The sequence below is a fragment of the Sminthopsis crassicaudata genome, chromosome 1 (genome assembly GCF_048593235.1).
Source record: "Sminthopsis crassicaudata isolate SCR6 chromosome 1, ASM4859323v1, whole genome shotgun sequence".
Classification (NCBI taxonomy): Eukaryota; Metazoa; Chordata; class Mammalia; order Dasyuromorphia; family Dasyuridae; genus Sminthopsis; species Sminthopsis crassicaudata.
Window position 1 is genome coordinate 260888687 of NC_133617.1, and position 19086 is coordinate 260907772.

The following is a 19086-nucleotide window of genomic DNA, read 5'->3' on the forward strand; positions in this document are numbered from 1 at the left end:
AATAACAGTTTACATTCATTTCCCAGTGTTCCTTTTCTGGATGTAGCTGATTCTGTCCATCATTAATCAATTGGAATTGGATTAGCTCTTCTCTATGTTGAAGATAACCACTTCCATCAGCATACATCCTTGTACAGTATCATTGTTGAAGTGTATAATGATCTGGTTCTGCTCGTTTCACTCAGCATCAGTTGATGTAAGTCTCTCCAAGCCTCTCTGTATTTCTCCTGTTGGTCATTTCTTATAGAACAATAATATTCCATAACATTCATATACCATAGTTTACCCAACTATTCTCCAATTGATGGACATCCATTCATCTTCCAGCTTCTAGCCACTATGAAAAGGGCTGCCACAAACATTTTGGCACATACTGGTCCCTTTCCCTTCTTTAGTAGTTCCTTGGGGTATAAGCCCAGTAGTAGTATGGCTGGGTCAAAGGGTATGCACATTTTGATAACTTTTTGGGCATAATTCCAGATTGCTCTCCAGAATGGTTGGATTCTTTCACAACTCCACCAACAATGCATCAGTGTCCCAGTTTTCCCACAGCCCCTCCAACATTCATCGTTATTTGTTCCTGTCATCTTAGCCAATCTGACAGGTGTGTAATGATACCTCAGAGTTGTCTTAATTTGAATTTCTCTGATCAATAGTGATTTGGAACACTCTTTCATATGAGTGGAAATAGTTTTAATTTCATCATCTGAAAATTGTCTGTTCACATCCTTTGACCATTTATCAATTGGAGAATGGCTTGATTTCTTATAAATTAAAGTCAATTCTCTGTATATTTTGGAGATGAGGCCTTTATCAGAACCTTTAACTGTAAAATTTTTTTCCCAATTTGTTACTTCCCTTCTAATCTTGTTTGCATTAGTTTTGTTTGTGCAGAAACTTTTTAATTTGGTGTAATCAAAATGTTCTATTTTGTGATCAATAATGGTCTCTAGTTTTCCCTTGGACACAAACTCCTTCCTCCTCCACAAGTCTGAGAGGTAAACCATCCCATGTTCCTCCAATTTATTTATGATTTCGTTCTTTATGCCTAAATCTTGGACCCATTTTGATCTAATCTTAGTATGTGGTGTTAAATGTGGGTCCATGCCTAGTTTCTGCCATACTAATTTCCAGTTTTCCCAGCAGTTTTTGTCAAATAATGAATTCTTATCCCAAAATTTGGGATCTTTGGGTTTGTCAAAGATTAGATTGCTATTTTTATTCACTATCTTGCCCTGTGAACCTAACCTATGCCACTGATCAACTAGTCTATTTCTTAGCCAATACCAAATGGTTTTGGTGACTGTTGCTTTATAATACAGCTTTAAATCAGGTACACTTAGACCACCTTCCTCTGACTTTTTTTTCATTAGTTCCCTTGCAATTCTCAACCTTTTATTCTTCCATATGAATTTTGTTGTTATTTTTTCTAGGTCATTAAAATAGTTTCTTGGGAGTCTGATTGGTATAGCACTAAATAAATAGATTAGTTTGGGGAGTATTGTCATCTTTATTATATTCACTCGGCCTATCCAAGAGCACTGAATGTCTTTCCAATTATTTAAATCTGACTTTATTTTTGTGGCAAGTGTTTTGTAATTTTGCTCATATAATTCCTGACTCTCCTTTGGTAGATATATTCCCAAATATTTTATACTCTCAACATTTGTTTGGAATGGAATTTCTCTTTGTATCGCTTGCTGTTGGATTGTGTTGGTAATGTATAAAAATCCTGAGGATTTATGTGGATTTATTTTGTATCCTGCGACTTTGCTAAAATTCTGAATTATTTCTAATAGCTTTTTAGTAGAGTCTTTGGGGTTCTCTAAGTATACCATCATGTCATCTGCAAAAAGTGACAATTTGATTTCTTCATTTCCTACTCTAATTCCTTGAATCTCTTTCTCAGCTCTTATTGCCGAGGCTAGAGTTTCTAGTACTATATTGAATAGTAATGGTGATAGTGGGCAACCTTGTTTCACTCCTGATCTTACAGGGAAAGGTTCTAGTTTATCACCATTACATATGATGTTTACTGAAGGTTTTAAATATATGCTCCTTATTATTTTAAGGAATAGTCCATTTATTCCTATACTCTCAAGCGTTTTTAGTAGGAATGGATGTTGGATTTTATCAAATGCTTTTTCTGCATCTATTGAGATGATCATATGGTTTTTATTAATTTGATTATTAATATGGTCAATTATACTAATAGTTTTCCTAATATTAAACCAGCCCTGCATTCCTGGTATAAATCCCACTTGGTCATAGTGTATTATCCTGGGGATGATTTTCTGAAGTCTATTTGCTAATATCTTATTTAAGATTTTAGCATCAATATTCATTAAGGAAATTGGTCTATAGTTTTCTTTCTCAGTTTTCGATCTACCTGGTTTAAGTATCAGTACCATGTCTGTGTCATAGAAGGAATTTGGTAGGACTCCTTCAATCCCTATTTTTTCAAATAGTTTACATAGCATTGGAGTTAGTTGTTCTTTAAATGTTTGGTAGAATTCACCTGTAAATCCATCTGGTCCTGGGGACTTTTTCTTAGGAAGTTGGTTAATAGCTTGGTCTATTTCTTTTTCTGAGATGGGACTATTTAGACTACTTACTTCTTCCTCTGTTAATCTGGGCAAGCTATATTTTTGAAGGTATTCTTCCATTTCATTTAAGTTATCGAATTTATCGGCATAAAGTTGAGCAAAGTAGCTCCTAACTATTGTTCTAATTTCCTCTTCATTAGTGATGAGTTCACCCTTTTCATTTTCAAGACTATCAATTTGCTTTTTCTCTTTCCTTTTTTTAATCAGGTTTACTAAGGGTTTGTCTATTTTGTTGGTTTTTTCATAAAACCAACTCTTAGTTTTATTAATTAATTCAATAGTTTTTTTACTTTCAATTTTATTAATCTCACCTTTTATTTTTTGAGTTTCAAGTTTTGTGTTTTCTGGGGGTTTTTAATTTGTTCCTTTTCTAGCAATTTTAGTTGTAAGCCCAATTCGTTGGCCCTCTCTTTCTCTATTTTATGCAAGTATCCCTGTAGAGATATAAAACTTCCCCTTATTACTGCTTTGGCTGTATCCCACACATTTTGGTATGATGTCTCATTATTGTCATTTTCTTGGGTGAAGTTATTAATTATGTCTATGATTTGCTGTTTTACCCAATCATTCTTTAGTATAAGATTATTTAGTTTCCAATTATTTTTTGGTCTATTTTCCCCTGGCTTTTTATTAAATGTTATTTTGATTGCATTATGGTCTGAAAAGGATGCATTTACTATTTCTGCCTTACTGCATTTGATTTTGAGGTTTTTATGCCCTAGTATATGATCAATTTTTGTATAGGTTCCATGAACTGCTGAGAAGAAAGTATATTCCTTTCTGTCTCCATTTAGCTTTCGCCAAAGATCTATCATATCAAACTTTTCTAGTATTCTATTTACCTCTTTGACTTCTTTCTTATTTATTTTGTGGTTTGATTTATCTAATTCTGAGAGTGCAAGGTTGAGATCTCCTGCTATTATAGTTTTGCTATTTCCTCTTGCAGCTCTCTTAATTTCTCTTTTAAGAATTTAGATGCTGCACCACTTGGTGCATATATGTTTAATATTGATACTGCTTCATTATTGATGCTCCCCTTTAGCAGGATATAATGCCCTTCCTTATCTCTTTTAATTAGATCAATTTTTGTTTTTGCTTGATCTGAGATGAGGATGGCTACTCCTGCTTTTTTGGTTTTGCCTGAAGCATAATAGATTCTGCTCCACCCTTTTACTTTTAGTTTGAATGTCTCACCCTGTTTCAGGTGTGTTTCCTGTAAACAACATATAGTAGGATTCTGACTTTTAATCCAGTCTGCTAACTGCTTCCTCTTTATGAGGCAGTTTGCCCCATTCACATTTATGGTTAGAAGGACTAATTCTATATTGCTTGCCATCCTATTAACCCCTACTTATGCTGTTCCCCTTTCCTTCCCTTTTACCCTCCTATCCAGTATTAAACTGGTGAACACCACTTGCTTTTCATAGCCCTCCCTTTTTAGGATCCCTCCCCCACCTTAAAGATCTTCCCCTTATTTTACCCCTTTTCCTCGAAATTACTGTATTCCCTTCCCCTTAGCTTACTCCTTCCCTTTCACTTTTCAATGAAGTGGAAGAAGTTTCACCAAAAATCGAATATGTCTATTGATACACGCTATGTTCATCTCCCTCCTTTTTTTCTCTCAGATATAATAGGTTACCTTTGCCTCTTCATGAGATGTAGTACCACCACTTTACACTTTTTTATGATATAAACTCCTTTCCACCTCTATTTTCTAAGACAAATTGTACATATGTTCTTTACATATTTTTTTGACAGCAGTATAGTTCTCAAGATTTCTTTTTACCTTTTTAGAAATCTCTTGAGTTCTGTATTTGAAGATCAAACCTTTTATGTAGGTCTGGTTTTTTCATCAAAAATAGATGGAATTCATTTATTTCATTAAATGTCCATCTTCTTCCCTGGAAAACGATGCTCATTCTTGCTGGGTAAGTTATTCTTGGCTGCATACCAAGTTCCTTAGCCTTTCGGAATATCATGTTCCAGGCCTTGCGTTCTTTTAATGTGGACGCTGCTACATCCTGGGTTATCCTTATTGTGGATCCTCCATATCTGAATTGCTTTTTTCTAGCAGCTTCCAATATCTTTTCCTTTGTCTGATGGTTCTTGAACTTGGCCACTATATTTCTTGGCGTTTTGATTTTAGGGTCCCTTTCAGTAGGTGATCGATGAATTTTTTCAATGTCTATTTTACCCTCTGTTTCCAGAATGTTTGGGCAGTTTTCTTTGATAATTTCCTCGAAAATGGTGTCCAAGCTCTTTTTTTCCTCCCATTTTTCAGGGAGTCCGATTATTCTCAAATTGTCTCTCCTGGATCTGTTTTCCAGGTCTGTTGTCTTTCTGGTAAGGTACTTGACATTCTTTTCAATTGTTTCATTTCTCTGGTTTTGCTTGACTACCTCTTGGTTTCTCCTTGAGTCATTCATTTCTACTTGTTCCAGTCTAATTTTCAATGATGTATTTTCTTCACTCACTTTTTTTATATCTCTTTGTGATTGTCCAATTGAGTTTTTATCTTCTATGGAATTTTTTTCCATTTTATCCATTTTATTTTTTAGAGAGCTGATTTCTTTTTCCAGCTCACTAATCCTGTTTTCCTTGGAGTTGTTTACCTTTTCCAGCTCACTAATCCTGTTTTCCTTGGAGTTGTTTACCTTTTCCAGCTCACTAATCTTGTTTCTCAATGATTTGATTTCTTTATCCACTCTGTCTTTGAATGCATGGGATGACTTCTCCAGGCTCTCTTGCCAAGCTTCCCTTTCCTTTTCCCATTTCTCTTCCAGCTCTCTTGTGAGAGCCTTTTTGATTTCCTCTATGAGGTTCTTTTGTATTGAGGAGCAGCTTATATCCCTCCCAGGGGATACATGTGGGGACAGTCTGTTCCTAGTCTCCTCAGCATTTGAAGTCTGCTCCCTCTCCACACAGAAGCTGTCAATGGTTAGAGCCCTTTTGAATTTTTTGTTCATTTTGTCAGAGCAGGAATCAAAGAAAACAAACTGACAAGAGAAACAATTGGTCTGTTTTGGGGGGGATGGGGCTGGATAGTATTAATGGGCTTCCTCTACAGACTAGGGGTAGGGCAGCAGAGAGCCACTAACAGAACAGCAATGACTGTACTGAGTCTGTGCTCTGAGGCTCCGAGATTGCACCGAGTCAGTCCAGGTGGGGGTTGGGGGTGGCCGGGCTCTGAGAGACGCTGGCTTTCTGGGGTTTTAATCTTCACCTCCGGTGTTTACACCCTCTCCGCTGCTCCTGGCTTGCTGGCAAGACAAAGCATCCACACTGGGGCAAAAGCCCTTTCACAGAAACGGCAGAGATCACACCCCTCCCCCTCCGGTCTGAGCTGTGTGAGCTGCCTGTCTTGCTCTGGCTGCCTGCCCTCAGTCTGTGCCCAGTCAGATTGACCCTCCCCCGAGCAAACACAGACCTTTTCTGGCGACTTTCAAGGATGTCTTCTCTTGGTGATTATTTGTGGATTTCTTTCTGGGTCAAGCATTAAATCAGAGGCTTGTCATGAAGTAAGTTCTGAGAGAAAACGAGGAGCTCAAGCAGCTGTCTGCCTCCACGCCGCCATCTTGGCCAGAAGTCCCTATATATAACAGTTCTTAAGTGGTGACAAAGAACTGGAAGTGAATGGGATGCTCCTCAAGGAATTAATGACTGAACAAGATGTGATTTTGGGTTGTTGGGGAATGTTAATACAAATGATTAAAGGTATCATTTTAGAAAATCCTGAGAATACTTATATGAACTCATGCACAGTGAAGTGAGCAGAACCAGGATAATTGTCACGATAAGCATCTATGAAAGACTTTGCTCTGAACAATACAACGATCAAGACAATTCCAATTCCAAAGGACCCCCATCTATCTTCAAAAAAATCTGAGAATAAATTGAAGCATTTTTTAACTTCACTTATTTTTCTTCTTTGTGTGTCAAGACAGGGAAAAGAGGATAACTAGTTCAGGGGAAATGCCCTGGGAGAGAATTGAAGCATCAAGAGACTGTATTAATGGCCAGTTTGGATATGCAGTTGGATAAGAGAATTTCAGAATTTTTGAAACAAGAGATCATGGGTGATTTGTGGGTGATGGAAAGATCAAAGTTATGACTATCTTTGTGGATTGCCAAGGTGGAATGGAAGTGAGAAGTATTTCATGAAAGGTATATAGATTGAGTGGTTAGGGCAATTGAGGAGAAATCAGTGTGTATGTTGAAGTCCCTTAATGTAATATCAGAAGTTGGGTAGGAGACAAAAATTGTGAACTAGTTTGTAGACAACAGCTACCAGGATTTTGATTGGGTAGTAAACGGATGGCAAGAACCTCACAGAAAATGAGATTACTGAGTGATAGGGAAAGGGAAGAATCTAGAAGTTCAATGAGGAACAAGGAGAAATAAGGGAGGCTCAGATTTTAGTAAAAAAGCTCATAGATGGAAGGAGAGACAGGATACGTTTTAAGATGATGGGAAGCTTATGGCTTTGCTATGGAACAAGCATTCCAGAGTTCACAGTGGAAGGTGCCTAAGTTAAAATGAAACTTTGGGCTGAAAGGATTGAAGGGGAGGAGGATGAGCAATCAAGTGATAGGTGGCAAAGAATGGAGTTTGGATGGTTAATTGAAGGATTTCAAAGTCTTTGAGATGTGAAGGGTATGACCAGATAGAAGAATAATAATCACGTAATTTTCTCAGTTGGAAAATTGGGCTTTTAAAAGGAGTTGGTAAATTGCTTGTACTATTATAGATGGAAACGATTGCTTTAGGTTGATAGCAGAATTTTGGCTTGGCCCTTAGAAAACTTCCTAAAGGAAGATTCTGAACCCAGCAAGATGGAAAAGTTCAAGGTACTAATATACCGGGCTCTGAGCTTTCCCCAGCTGCCTTTCCTCAGAGGAAACATCAGGAGAGGGAAGGTTCAGGATGCTAGACCATGAATCATAGTTCAACAATTGTGTATTTTTGGACTTAGCCTCACCATCTTTCAAGGCTCAGTTTTCTAATCTAAAAAATGAATATTTTGGACTTGAAGACCAATCCAGAGTAAGCAGATCTTAATCACCTTTTAAAATGACAATCATAAGTAGGTCAGATAAGGATAAGTGCAGAGGTTGGCAAGATATCTTTGGTGTCAAGAGCTATACTTAAAACCCTCATCAGTCATTCTAATTCTGTCTACTTGTCCCCCTTTTCACTCTGAGGGGGAGAGGACAAATCTAACCAAATAGCACCAGCTCTTTTTATTACAAGAATTGTTCATATTCATGTTATTCCCCCCTCCATTAGATCATAAACTATTTGAGGGCAATATCACAAGTTATTTTTATACATTTATGTATGTCCTCACAATGCCTAGAGGAGTTTCTCATACATAGTAGACATTCAATACATAACTCTTGATTGAATGAGCAAATAATACATATTCACATTCAACTTTTTAAAAAAGTTCCTTGCTTATTCTGATATCTTTATATTGGGGCAATTTGTTCTTACTTCCCAGTTCATTCTTACTATTCACATCCTACCGATTCCTCAAACTCCAGCTCCTATTTTTTCTACCTCCATTGATCTTCTCTATGGCAGGTAGGTGGCACGGCATGTTAGACTTAGAGTCAAGAAAACCTGAATTCAAATCCTGCCTCAGACATTTGGTAAATAATTAATTTCCCACAAGTCATTTATCTTCTCTTAGCCTCCATTTCCTCATCTGTAAAATGGGGTAATAACATTTACCTCATTAGCTTATTGTGAGATAAAATGGGATTATATAGTGCCAGATTTCTCAATGTGTGCTTTTCTGTGTCTCTCTGTCTCTGTCTCTGTCTCTGTCTCTGTCTCTCTCTGTTTCTCTCTCTCTCTCTCTCTCTCTCTCTCTCTCTCTCTCTCTCTCTCTCTCTCTCTCTCTCTCTCTCTCTCCCTGTGTCTCTCTCTTTCTGTATGTGTGTGTGTGTGTGTTAGTTGGTTGGCACAATAGATAGAACTCTGGCCCTGAACTCAGAAGGACTAAATTCAACTATGGCATCAGATACTTTCTAACAGTTTTTTTTTTTCCCAAATAATGAATTTTTATCCCTAATGTTGGTATCTTTGGGGTTTGTCAAAGACTAGATTGCTATAGATGTACCTTTTTTTGTCCTTTGTATCTAATCTGTTCCACTGATCGACTGGTCTATTTCTTAGCCAATACCAAATGGTTTTGGTGACTGCTGCTAGTATAATATAGCTTTAGATCAGGTACACTTAGACCACCTTCCTCTGACTTTTTTTTCATTAGTTCCCTTGCAATTCTCGACCTTTTATTCTTCCATATGAATTTTGTTGTTATTTTTTCTAGGTCATTTAAATAGTTTCTTGGGAGTCTGATTGGTATAGCACTAAATAAATAGATTAGTTTGGGGAGTATTGTCATCTTTATTATATTCACTCGGCCTATCCAAGAGCACTGAATGTCTTTCCAATTATTTAAATCTGACTTTATTTTTGTGGCAAGTGTTTTGTAATTTTGTTCATATAATTCCTGACTATTCTTTGGTAGATGGATTCCCAAATATTTTATACTCTCAACATTTGTTTGGAATGGAATTTCTCTTTGTATCTCTTGCTGTTGCATTTTGTTGGTGAGATATAAAAATGCTGAGGATTTATGTGTATTTATTTTGTATCCTGCAACTTTGCTAAAATTCTGAATTATTTCTAATAGCTTTTTAGCAGAGTCTTTGGGGTTCTCTAAGTATACCATCATGTCATCTGCAAAAAGTGACAATTTGATTTCCTCATTTCCTACTCTAATTCCTTGAATCTCTTTCTCAGCTCTTATTGCCAAGGCTAGCATTTCTAGTACTATATTGAATAGTAATGGTGATAGTGGGCAACCTTGTTTCACTCCATCAGATACTTTCTAGCAATGTGATCCCAAGTAAGTCATTTACCTTTATCTACTTTATTTTTTTCATCTCCAAAATGAAAATAATAAAAGAATTTACCTCCTAAGGTTGTTTGAGGATAAAATTAGATATTTATAAAGCACTTTTCAACACTTAAATCACTATATAAATTCTAACTTTTCTTGGTGATGGTGTTTTTTCCTCTGAACTCTTATTGTACTTAGCATCACATACTTGCTGTATATTCTACACACACACACACACACACACACACACACACACACACACACACACACACACATACCCATCAGAAGAATGAACAGCACAGTCCAGACCTTACAGTATATGTAGGATGCTCTACTTTGGGAAGGTATCTGGTTCTAAAAATACCTGATAGTATTTGATGCTCTTCCTTGCTGCAGACCATGCAGGTATTTTATGACTACTTCCTATTGATTAATTTTGTGACATCACAAAAAATTTTTTGACATTGTGAGCTTTGAAATTTGGAGAGGCCAATAAAGATATAGCATTTGGAGTCCACAGGGGAATTACTGGCAGTCATAGAAACTGAATATGGTAAAAATCCAGTCCTGAGGATCAAACTGCTCAACCTAGTCCAATATTGAATCAATCTGGAAGCCAAGTCACAAGTCTTTCCAGAAAGGAAATGATTCATTCATTAGGTATGTCATATTCAAAAGTGAGCCTGGATGGGGAAGATTACTATGAACCTCGTTAAATTTTGTTTCACTTTTTCTAGCTAAAAGAGCATGGACTCCCAGATTCATAACTTTGCTCTACATTCTCCAAGTAAATATCATTTTAAAAGGCTAATTGATATTAATAAATTAAATTAAATTGAGTAATCATTAACTAATGAAAATAAAACTTAGAAAACAATCACTAGTAATTGACATTGGGAGGAACTCATCAGATGACAGCTTGACATCAATAGTATTATAAAAGCCAGACCATACATAATTCCTCAGATACATCTAGAACTCTGAAGAGAAAAATGTCTAAGTTCTGGGGACCCAACATGCCAGGGCAAGTTGGATTTTGGTGCTGAGCCCAGAATGTCTATGCTCTATATATGGGATGAACAGTGGACTGTATATTTTTTAGGAAACCACTAAAGAGACATTTTTCCCTTTGGTACTCAATTGAATTCTTTGCATTTCAGAATCCATTAAAGAAAATTTGAAGGTTTTTAAGATGTTATAGTATAGTTTTCTATTGTTTTTCCTCATATCAGACCAGTTTGTTTTGCCCTCTGCTTTTAAGAAATGCTCCTAATTTATGTAATTGTTTCCAGTAAGAGTATGATATCTATTATAAGAGGCATAGATTTTATTTTCATATAAAGGGGTGGAGCCAAGATGGCAGAGAGCAGACACGATTTTCTGTGATCTCCTTTGACCTTCTCTCAAACCAACAGTTTTTGTTCACTTTCTACCTTAAAGGATCAAAAGGTCCTGGAATCTGATATTCTAAAAGGCAAAGAAACTTGGATTACAGACAAGAATAAACTATCCAGCTAAAATGTGCATGATTTTTCAGGGAAGAAGATATACATTAAATGATATAGGTGAATTTCACTTATTTCTAATAAAAACACCAGAAGTGAACAAAAAAAAAAATTGATCTCCAGTACAGAACTCAAAAGAAACATAAAACATAAAAAGGGAAGAATTCTTGAAAACATTATTTTTGTTATGGGCATATTTAGAGAGTACAGGTGTGATTTGATTTTATTATGATAATATGAAAAAGATACTAGATGTGGAAAGAGGATTATACTGGACAAAGAGGAAAAAGGAGGTAAAATAAGGAAAATTATATCTCATGAAGAGACAAAGAAGATTAATTATAATTGAAAGAAAGAAGGGAGAGGGATGAGGATTGTGTGAATCTTACTCTCATCAGATTTGGCTTAAAGAGAGAGTATCAGACATATTTCACAGATAAACTTGTCTCACCTTATAGAGTCGTGGAGGGAAAAGAAGAAAAAAAGGAAAAAACTAATAGAAGGGAAAACAGAAGTATTAGGGAAAAGATTATAAAGGGGGGAGGGGGTGTAAAGAGAGAGGGCTGTTTGAGGGAAGTGGTCATCAAAAGCAAAATACTGAGGAGGAAAGGGGGAAGGGAAAGAAAAGCATAACTTAGGGTAAATAAGATGGCAGGAATTACAGAATAGTTATTTGAACTGTGAATGTGAATGGGATGAACTCTCCAATAAAATGGAAGCAGATAGCAGACTGAATCCTACAACATGTTTACAAGAAACACATTTAAACTAGAGTGATACATACAAAGTGAAGGTGTGAAGGTAAAAGGCTGGGGCAGAATCTATTATGCTTCATGTAGGGTTAAAAAACAAAACAAAACAAAACAAAAAAAAAAAAAAAAACAAAAACAAGGGTAGCCAGCCTGATCTCAGATCAAATAAAAGTAAAGATAGATCTAATTAAAAGAGCTAAGGAGGAGACTATATTTTACTCAAAGTTACCATAGATAATGAAACAATATCAATACTAAACATATATGCACCAAGTGGTACAGCACCTAAAATCCTAGAGGAGAAATTAAGAGAGATGCAAGAAGAAATAGATAGCAAAAGTATACTAGTGGGGACTCTTAACCTTGCTCTCTCAGAACTAGATAAATTGAACTACAAATGAAATCAGAAAGAAGTTAAGGAAATAAACAAATGTTAGAAAAATTAGGTATGATAAATCTTTGGAGAAAATTGAATGGAGATAGAAAGGAGTTTACTTTTTTTCTCAGTGGTTCATGGAATCTATACAAAAATTGACCATGTATTAGGGCATAAAAACCTCAAAATCAAATGCAGAAAGGCAGAAATAGTAAATGCATTTTTTTTTCAGATCATGATGCAATAAAAATCACATGCAACATAAGGCCAGGAAAAAAAAGGCCAAAAGTTAATTGGAAATTAAATAATTTGATCCAAAAGAATGAATGAATGAATGAAACAGCAAAACACAATCAACAATTTCACCCAAGAGAATGACAATAATGAGACAACATACCAAAATTTGTGGGATATAGCCAAAGTGGTTATAAGGGTGATGGGGGTTGAGGTCCTTTTAAGATTCCTTTCTAATTGCCTAACCCATGGCTGACCTTGATTCACAAATCCTGGTCAAAGGCACCCTTTGAATATCCAGGCCCAGCCCCACTATCAGCTCAGCTTCCCCCAGCCCTCACCTGATCTGAGCTAATTGAAAAGTACACCGAGAACTTAGGGGTACCATCCATCATCTTTTAGATATAAAAAGGACCAAGCCAGAGCCCTCTTTGCAGGAGCCCTCCCAGCCAACACATGGTATCCTTCCAGCCATGTAAGCCACCTCTGGCCCTGGCATCTTTCTAACTGAGCTTTACTTCCAAACTTCTGCAATAAACCTTTTATTTATCAATCTAGGTTTTCAGGCCTGTAAATTCATTTACAGGGGACACTGTCCCTCATGGGATCTTTGCACTGAGAAATGGGGTTCCCCCTTTCCTTTCCCTCATTAAGGGGAAATGGGAAATTTTATAAATCTAGATACTTATTTGCATAAAGTAGAGAAAGATAAGATCAATGAATTGGGCTTACAATTAAAAAATCTAGGGAAAAAACAAATTAAAAATTGTCAATTAAGTATCAAATTTGAAATTTGGAAAATAAAAGGGAAGATTAATAAAATTGAAAATTAAAAAAAAAACTATTAAATTAACAACCAAAACTAAGAGTTGGTTTTATGAAAAACCATCAAAATAGAGAAACCTTTTGTTAATTTTATTAGAAAAAGGAAAGAAGAAAATCAAATTAATCTCAAAAATGAAAAGGGAGAACTTTCCACCAATGAAGAGGAAATTAGTACAACAATTAGAAGGTATTTTGCCCAACTATATGCCAATAAATTTGATAATTTATTGATAATTTGATAAATACAAAAATATAGACTGCCCAAGTTAACAGAAGAGGAAATAAATTATTTAAATAGTCCCATTTTAGAAAAGGAAATAGAACTAGCTATTAATCAACTCCCTAAGAAAAAAATCTCCAGAGCCAAATGGATTTACATGTGAATTCTAGCAAACATTCAAAGAACAATTAATTATATTACTATATATCTATTTGAAAAAATAGAGAAAGAAGGAGTCCAACCAAATTCCTCTTATGACACAAATATGGTGTTGATAGCTAAACTAGTTAGGGTGAAAACAGAGAAAGAAAATTATAGACCAATTTCCCTAATGAATATTGATGTAAAAATCTTAAATAACATATTAGCAATGAGATTACAGAAAATCATCTCAGGACAATACACTGTGACCAAGTAGGATTTATAACAGGAATGCAGGCCTGGTTTAATATTAGGAAAATATTAGCATATTCAACTATATCAATAACCAAACTAGCAAAAATCTTAGGATAATCTCAATAGATACAGAAAAAGCATTTGATAAAATCCAATACCCATTCTTATTAAAAACACTAGAGAATATGGAAATAAATGGACTTTCCATTAAAATGATCAATAGCATCTATTTAAAACCATCAGTAAGCATTAGCAATGGGGACAAACTAGAACCATTCCCAGTAAGATCAGGAGTGAAACAAGGCTGCCCATTATCACCATTACTATTCAATATTGTATTAGAAAGGTTAGCTTTGTCAATAAGAGAAGAAAAAGAGATGAAAGGAATTAGAATACATAATGAGGAAACCAAATTATCACTCTTTGCAGATGTTATGATGGTATACTTAAAGAACCCTAGAGAATCAACTAAAAAACTAGTAGAAACAATTCAAAACTTTAGCAAAGTTACAGAATACAAAATAAATTCACATAAATCATCAGAATTTTATATATTATCAAATCCAGCAGCAAGAGATACAAAAAAAAAAATTCCATTCAAAATAACTGTTGATAGTATAAAATATTTGGGAATCTATCTACCAAGGGAAAGTCAGGAACTATGTGAACACAAGTACAAAACACTTTCCACATAAATAAAGTCAGACCTAATTAGTTGGAAAAATATCAAGTGCTCATGGATAGGCCAAGTGAATAGAATCAAAATGACAATATTACCTAAATTAATCTACTTGTTTATATACTATACCAATTGAACTCCCAAGAAATTATTATACAGGTCTAGAAAAAAATAATAACAACATTCATCTGGAAGAACGTCAAGAATTTCAAGGGAATTAATGAAAAAAAAAATGCTAATGAAGGTGGCTTAGCTATGCCAGACCCAAAATTATATTATAAACCAGCAATCATCAAAACCATCTGGTATTGGCTAAGAAACAGAGTAGTCAATTAGTGGAATAAATTAGGATCCCAGGATAAAATAGTCAATAACTATAGCAATCTAGTGTTTGACACCCAAAGACCCCAGCTTTTGAGAAAAGAACTCACTATTAGACAAAAACTGCTGGGAAAATTGGAAACTAGTATGGAACAAATTAGAACTTGACCCACATCTAACACCACATACCAAGATAAGATCTAAATGGGTTTATGATTTAGACATAAAGAGTGATATTATAAGCAAATTAGAAGAACATAGGATAGTTTACCTCTCACATCTGTGGAGAAGGAAGGAATTTGTATCCAAAGAAGAACTGGAACTCATAACTCTATCCAGATAGATACTTTTGATTATATTATGTTAAAAAGTATTTTTGTACAAAGCAAAACTAATACAGACAAGATTAGGAGAGAAGGAATAAATTAGGAAATCATTTTTATATTTAAGAGTTCTGAAAAAGGCCTAAATTTCTAAAATATATAGATAATTGACTTAAATAAGAATTCAAGCCATTCTCCAATCAATAAATTGTTAAAGGATATGAACAGGCAATTTTCAGATGAAGAAATTAAAAGTATTTCAAATCATAAGGGAAGGTGTTCTAAATCATTATTGATCAGAGATATGCAAATTTAAGACAACTCTGAAATACTACTACACACCTCTCAGATTGGCTAAGATGACAGGAAAAGATAATGAAAAATGTTGGAGGGGATGTGGGAAAACTGGGATACTGATACATTGTTGGTGGATTGTGAACAGATCCAGACCCACATGTGCAAAAATGTTTGTGGTAGCTCTTTTCATAGTGGCAAGAAAGTGGAAACTGAATGGATGCCCATTAGTTGGAGAATGGTTGAATAAATTATGGTATATGAATGTTATAGAATATTATTGTTCTGTTAGAACAACCAGCAGAATGATTTCAGAGAGGCCTGGAGAGACTTACATGAACTAATGCTAAGTGAAATGAGCAGAACCAGGTGATCATTGTACGTGGCAACAACAATATTATATGATAATCAATTCTGATGAACGTGATTCTTTCCAACAATGAAATGATTGATGCTAGTACCAATGATCTTGTGATAAGAGAGCTATCTACACCCAGAGAGAGAACTGTGGGAACTGAATGATGATCACAACATAACATTCTCACTCTTTTTGTTGTTGTTTGTTTGTATTTTGTTTTCTTATTCATTAACTTTCTTTTTTTGATCTGATTTTTCTTGTGTAGCAAGTGAATTATATAAATATGTTTATACATATTGGATTTAACATATATTTTAACATGTTTGACATATTGATTGCTTGCCATTTAGGGGAGAGGGTAGGAGGAAGGAGGATAACATTTGAAACACAAGATTATGCAAGTGTCAATGTTGTCAAATTATCTGTGCACATGTTTTGAAAATAAAAACACTTTAAAAATTAAAACAAATATATCTGCATATAGCTCATAAATTATCATTTTCTAATTGTTTTTACATTTGAAACCAATTACATAGCTTGTCTCACTGGGATACCTTAGTGATTCCATATTGATAGGAAAAAGTTTTTTCTTCTATCTTGGAAACCTTGAGTGATCAACTCCAAATTTTAAATTCTTGTCAAAGAGCCTCATAAATTTTCTGAGCTTACTTGGTTCTGCTTACTCTTCTGAACCAAATCTACTTGTGCTACTGGTGAGTGAGTTTTATATATATATATATATATATATATATATATATATATATATATATATATATATATATATATATATATATATATATATATATTTTAATGCATGTTTGTACAAATATGATTCATGTGCCCCTCAGGACAGCTGTAGCAATCTCCTATAAATTTTGGTATGTTGATCTTCATCATTATCACTTTCTTTTATTCTGTTGCAGCCTGAGACACCATGAGGGTCCATGCTGTGTGGCTGCTGTGGGCCAGCCAGGCCGTGCTCCTGCTCAACTTGCAGATAGCCAGTGCGGGCTTCAACACAGAATGGAGGGATATCTTTTTGGTAGTTGGCTGGTATTCACTGTTTCTTGCTATCCAGAATTAAATTAGTTTGGTGGCTTACATCTCAAGCCCTAGATGTTTGATAGTACCCGAAAGTGAGAACAAAAGAAGGCAAAAATGTGTAAAGAGAAAAGCAGCAGGAGATCCTGAATAGCAAAAGTACTGGATCCTTGAAGAATGTCTTGAAACCTAGCCAGGAAATGAAACTGAGAAAACAGAAAGAATGTTTCTAACAAATGATGGTGAAACCTAGAAATCAAGGTGACAAGGTTGGAAGCTATATAGAACCAAGTCTTAAATGAAAATGGAGCACCTGACTATACGTAGAACAAAGCAGCTTCCAAGAGATGAAGCTGCCTGAGCATGTGAGCCACATTTAAGCATCACCTGAGCAACCTAGAGCAAAGAAGGGCCTTGTTTTTACTTGATGAATCTCCTGAGACTGTCCAGTATTCAGATGGAGGTTTTACAAGATGGACTGGATGCTGAAAGTGGGCTACCATGGATCCATCTACACCCTCTCCACTTCCTATCTCAGAAGGTCTTTGGAAGTGGGAGAAGACTAAAAACTAGAAGATGTTGTGCTGAATGTGGAGGAGAAAGAGTCCTGTCTCTCAACATGAAATAGGACTTGTGGGACTGAGAGGATGCATACAAATGTGCTGGCTGTGAGTAATGAGGAGTTTCACATGATAATCAAGCTAAACAGTAAATAGACCCTTTGCAGGCAAGTGCACTAACTTAGGTTGCTGTCCTTTGGAAATAAATGGATACACTGGCAAATATAAATAAATAAATAAATAAAATTAAATAAATTTGTTCTCTGACTCATTCATTATTTAGCATTTTATTGTTGGATCTCGATTTATGTCTGTGTCTTTTGTTGTGGTTTCTGAACCAAACATGACTTTTTATTATATTTTAGGATGTAAAGAATGTATTCCCTATTTTTGTCTTATTACCTGTATGTTAGAGTGTGCTTTAATACAATTTAATTTTTTCAAAAGTTCCATGTAATGATGAAAAATACATATGTTGTTTTTCAATCCCATTTGGAAGGTGCTATGAGTCTTTTGGATCTATTTTCTCTAGCAAGTTTTCCTTTTGTTATCTTTCTGGTAGATATCTGCAATTAAAAAAAAAAAAAAAAAGAAATCTCTTGTCACTGGTGTTTTTGTCTTTGTCTTTGTCTCCTTGGATCTTAATGTTTCCTTTACCAACTTGGAGACAAAGGCATTTGGAACATAACTTTAATGCAAATATCAATTTATTATCGCTGTGATTCTTTCAACATTATGCAGTTTTCTTGTTTAATCCCCTTTTGTTTTGTGAATGTTTTTACTTTGTCAGGTAGCATGATTGGAACTTTTTTTCCCCTTAATTCACTTTATGTTTAGAATTTCCCCTCATCTTCTTAGTTTTATTTTGTGTAGGTCTTTGAAATGTGTTTCTTATAAGCCACAGATTTTAGGTTTTTGTGTTCTTATGAAATTATTAATTTTTTCTTTGATTCATTCATATTTAAAGCTATGACTTAGTTTTTTTCATTTTCCTTCTGATAATTTTTATTTCCCCGAGTTTATAATTTTTCCTTTCTTTTGCTATAAACACACAACAATTTCTATTTAATTTTTTTAGCTTAATTTTAAGGGGATCTATGCTAGTGGCCCAATACATTTTTTAATATGCAATTTTATTTTTTCAGTTCCAAACTTTACCCTCCCTTACTCATTGGAAAGTTTTTTTTTCCCCCTCCATTGGAAAGGTTAATGAAAATAAAACAAAACCAATGAAAATTATGTATAGTCTACACAGAACAAATTTCTGTATTCACCATGTTTTTTCCTTCTTCTAAAAAACAAACAAAAAACAAGGAGAAAAAAAATACATATATGCCCTTCAATTTTCTTTTTGAATTAATCCATTCTATTTTTGGAGCTGGATAACATGTTTATTCAAGAGTTTTTGGAATTATGGTTGATCTTTCATTAAAGTAATTATAAAGTATTGATTAAAGTTATTAAATACAAAGTTGATAATCTTATTAGTTATTATATAAAATGTTTTCCTGCTTCTATTCACTTAGTATCTGTTTATACAAGTGTTACAGACTATTCTGAAATCCTCCTTTTCATAATTACCTATAGCACAAAAGTATTTATAAATAACTTGTTCAACATTTCCTGAATTGACAAGTTCACTGTTCCAACAACTATGCATTAGCGTACCATAGCCCCTTCAGCATT

At 34.7% G+C, this 19086-nt stretch overlaps 1 pseudogene; it reads left to right on the forward strand.

Moving 5' to 3' along the window:
- The first annotated feature begins 9445 nt into the window (after positions 1 to 9445).
- LOC141553882 (UBX domain-containing protein 8-like) lies at positions 9446 to 17614 on the forward strand (annotated as a pseudogene).
- Positions 17615 to 19086: the final 1472 nt, after the last annotated feature.